Below are 5,000 nucleotides of genomic sequence, written 5' to 3'. Positions count from 1 at the left end.
TTACGCACATACTGTTGGCACACTCACACCCCACCAAACTCAATCTAGAACAAACCTAAAGATAAAGTTCCAGATCCAATAGACACTCGAATCCCCAAGGGACTAACCATAGTCCCGGTAGTCCGGCCTAGATGGCCTAAGCCCCGTAGTACTAAGTTAACTAAACCAAATATCAATACTAAACAAATTAAATCAAACGTTTCCAGATAGTCCAGGCCTCCTGCTATGAAACTATCCTTCAAAGATAAACGGGAACCATACTCAACAATATCAACACGCAAATAATAGAAAACATGATGATCCTAGCCCTTCCTAGTCAGGTTATTAACCAGTCTTAATTCCATCATCTCAGCTTAGCCCTTTGCTAACACTGAGTCCGGTACCATAATTAAAATACCCCTAAGGACTCTACCATTCAATAGCGTGATTCATTCTAATCTATATGCCGTAACTCGATTCTACCCTAAATTCCAAGGTGGAATTCAAAACAAACCAACACAAAACTACCCTAAATTCCAAGTGGAATTCAACAACCAACTCACAGTGTTCTAGGCGAGAGAAGCTGCTGGTTGATCGGAGAGGACTTGGCCAAAACCCAATGGACGCCTTGATGGACTGGACTGAACTGATCTGTCTTGGACACAATCTCGGCTTCACCATGAAGAAGTTGAAGGCCCGACAGGCTGATCTGGACTCGGACAGAACCTCCTCTAGCTCTGGACAGTTCTTCGGACTTCCCGCGGAGTATCGAGCAGAACTTCGACTGATCTGAACCCGTGGTTCTGAACTAACTCTGGGCAGCACCTCCACTAGACCATCATAAATATGACTGGCTTGGACGAATTGAATTGGACAGAGCTTCCGCGTCACAATCGTAGAGAATCGCCGATTGGACGGAACTGGCCTTCTCGGTGGAGTATCGGTCTTCAGAATCGACCATACTCTAGAATCGATCACTTCCTTTCTCTCTCTCTCTCTCTAGCCCACGTGACTTGACTCCCATCTGATCTGATCTTCACTTGATTGACCTTCAGTTGGACAGAACCTTCCCAAGGCAATGACTCGAAATCAATAGAGAACTGATCTCGAAAACTCTCTAAAACTCTCGAAATAGCTCAGAACCTCTTACTTTTTTTTCTACTTTTCTCTCAAGGTTTTAACTTGTTTGGACAGGTCTGGATGTGAAGAAATGAGCTGGGGTCGTGGGTATTTATAGGAGACACCAGCCAATCAGCTTCAGGTTGGTGGCAGCCCGTGTGTCGCTCCGCATGGCTTCGGACGCATGCACGGCGACACCTCGTGCTCCACATGGCTGGCTGCATGTCCAGGACACATGCAGGACGCCACCACTCCTCCCAGATGTCAGGCTGCATGACTGGAGCTCATGCAAGGCGCCACAGCATCACACACATGTCGATCAGCATGCTTCGGTTGCATGCGTCGCGACATCTCGTGCTTGGCTAATCCACCTCGTGCTTCTACATGTCAAGCTGCATGTGCAGCTTCCATGCATGGCGACACCTCGAGCTTCTCTTGACACTCAGCTGGTTAGACAGTTGCCACCACGTTCTTATCCTTCTGATCAAGCCACCTCGAGCTTCTCGGTTTCTTTGCGCGATTTCGACCCTTCTTGTGAATTTCTGACCCGCGATCAATCCCGAATATTTTCCGCTCCCATTCTGATTCTCTGAATATTTTTAATAAACTACAGATGATGTCTGATATCCCTTAAAAATATTTCCCGAGCCTCCGGCTTCCTCAAAGAATTTCGTAATACCGAAATTAGGGTTTTCGCCCAACTTCGGGTTTTCCCGTCGTGCTTCAATCCCGTCGTGCTTGCTTCCCGTCCTGCTTAATTCCCGTCCGTCCTGCTCCGACTTATAATGTCTTCAGAATAATATTTTACTGATACGAAGATATTCCGAGAAAACTTCGCGATGAAGAAACGTCAATCTTCAAAAACGTCGAGCTTCTAAACCGTCGTGCTTCCAAAATGTTGTGCTTCCAAAACATCCTCTGATCAATCTAACCTTTTCTAACGATGGTCCAGCGAGCTTATGGTTCACCCATGATCAATTGATCGACCATGTATTGCCCGGTACTGACCACTAAATAATTTTTTTTTTTTTAACGGGTTTCTACATTCTCCCCCCTTAATAGAATTCGTCCTCGAATTCTTAGTTGCGCAATTGCTCGTCTTCACAACATTCTCCACTCATCTCTCATAACCTCTTTACTCTGTCCACCACGGTTCCTTGAGTGTCCTCTTCAAGGCCTCCACAATTGTCTTCATATCTCATCACTGGAATGATCACGAGTCATCCTCTTTCTTTTTACTCTGCCATAACACCCTCATTGCCCATGATACTATCTTGTCCAGATTCCTCAAATCCTTTCTCGATCTTTGTCTTCCCAATTACTGATGAAGTCCTTCCCAATGAAGTCTTGTTTCCTCCCATCTGTCCAGTCCATACCACAGCCCAGTTCTCTGAATCTGTCTCTCCTCTTTCGCTTCGGGTTTGGGTTTGGCCTTGAACTCCCTCCACTTTAAGGTTTCATCCCTTAAAGTTCCGATCAACAAACATACTTACTCGCTGCAACTCAAAAGAACACTTAACATGCAAGTTAGTAGACAATTAATCAAATAATCTACTAACCTAGCAAATACTAACAATGCAACCTAACCGCAATTCTAACCAGCAACCTAACATTCTACCCAAGCAACCTAACAGTTCTACCCAAGCAACCTAACAGTTCTAGATTCCACTATCTCAATCCTAATTTCCTAAAACCACAAATCCTATCGCTGGACGTGACCGGTTTCCCTAATGCCTTTTGTGACTCATTTTGACTCGATAAATATTTAAAACCGATTAAATCATGAGTTCCGGAAGCATGGACGAAACCATGCTCTGATACCACCTCTGTAACACCCCCGAACCGTCCTAAGCATAGGTCGACCCACCGGCCAACAATCAAACAAGAACATGACCGACGGACGACCCACACCAAGGGTTGGAGATGAAAGGCCAACCGGCCAGCCAACAATCAAACAAGAACATGACTGACCGTCCAACCCAACACCCAGGTCCGGAAGCGCTACGTGACGGGCTAGGACAATCCGGTCAGAGTCACAAACTTTACTCCACGACCTAGACCAGTTCATCCACTAACTCGTCCCGCTGCGTCAAGGCATAAGGTTGCAACCCGTACCTAGAGTTAGCGTTTCCGTTAGATCAAGGCCTAAGGCTTTTCAACCCGTACCTCGACCTAACGTTGTGTTAGACCGGACTAGTCAAATATCAGAGTACTCATGAAGCGCATATAAAACAATTACTTTATTGATTCGAGAAATATCCATACATTGATATAATTCGAGACCGGTCCCGGCCTAATGCCAAATCAAGTCAACTAAAACACAAATCCACAATACCGTTTACAAAAGGCATGAAAATCTACACCGGCGGTCCTAACGTCCAGCACCAAGCTATCCGATCATCCTTACCTAAAGCGACCCAGGGGAAATGGTTGATTAGTGTTCATGCTCTCTATCGGCAAATCCTATCTTTCCTACCACAAAGGCCAAAAGAAGGAACTTTCAACCACCGCGGCCCCACATCCTTCGGGTCACCGCGCGACAAGCCCCCACAGTCCTTCGGGTACTGCCACATTACTCACCGTCGTGTAATCACTCAGCCATAGGCCATGATCCCGTCTCTCTGAGTCTTCCCGACCAGCGAATAAGGGGTTTCCCTTGAACCCGCTGGGTAGAGGCCGAGGAAACACTAATCACCCCTACACAAGCCTAGTATGGCGGGTCCGCACATACTGTTGGCACACTCACACAACACACACTCCAAAATCAGAACCTAACCTAAAGATAACGTTCCAGATCCTAACTAGACACTCGAATCCACAAGACTAACCATCGTACTGGTAGCCGCCTATATGGCCTAGACCCTTAGTAATAATAATTAACAATAATATCAATACTAAACAAATAAAATCAAACCGTTATCCAGATAGTCCAACCTCCTGCTATGAAACTATCCTTTAAACGAAACGGGAACCTGCCACTCAACAATATCAACACGCAAATAATAGAAAACATTGATGCATCCAGCCCTTCTAGGCAGGTATTAACTCAGTCTTTTATAATTCCAATTCATCTCAGCTTAGCCCTGGCGAAACTGAGTCCGGTTCCATAATTAAAAATAACCCAAGGACTCTACCATTCAAAGCGTGATTATTCTAAATCTATATGCAGACTCGATCTTCCTAAATTTCACCTGGGAATTCAAACAAAAACCAACTCACAAAACTACCCAAATTCCAAGTGGAATTCAAACAAACCAACTCACAGTGTTCTAGGCGAGAAGAAGCAGCTGGTTGATCGGAGAGGACTTGGCCAAAACCCAATAGACGCCTTGAATGGACTGGACTGAACTGATCTTGTCTTGGACACAACCTCGGCTTCACCATGAAGAAGTTGACAGGCCTCGACAGGCTGATGGATCTGGACTCGGACAGAACCTCCTCTAGCTTCTGGACAGTTCTCTTCGGACTTCCCGCGGAGTATCGAGCAGAACTTCGACTGATCTGAACCCGTGGTTCTGAACTAACTCTGGGCAGCACCTCCACTAGACCATCATAGAATACGACTGGCTTGGACGAATTGAATTGGACAGAGCTTCCGCGTCACAATCGTAGAGAATCGCCGATTGGACGGAACTGGCCTTCTCGGTGGAGTATCGGTCTTCAGAATCGACCATACTCTAGAATCGATCACTTCCTTTCTCTCTCTCTCTCTCTCTATAGCCACGTTGACTTGACTCCCATCTAATCTGATCTTCACTTGATTGACCTTCAGTTTGGACAGAACCTTCCCAAGGCAATGACTCGAAATCAATAGAGAACTGACCTCGAAAACTCTCTAAAACTCTCGAAATAGCTCGGAATCCACTTGCTTCTTTTCTACTTTTCTCTCAAGGTTTTAACTT

Source organism: Brassica napus, unplaced genomic scaffold, assembly GCF_020379485.1.
Source record: "Brassica napus cultivar Da-Ae unplaced genomic scaffold, Da-Ae ScsIHWf_354;HRSCAF=559, whole genome shotgun sequence".
In the NCBI taxonomy this organism is placed as follows: Eukaryota; Viridiplantae; Streptophyta; class Magnoliopsida; order Brassicales; family Brassicaceae; genus Brassica; species Brassica napus.
Note: the sequence above shows the minus strand (reverse complement) of the source record.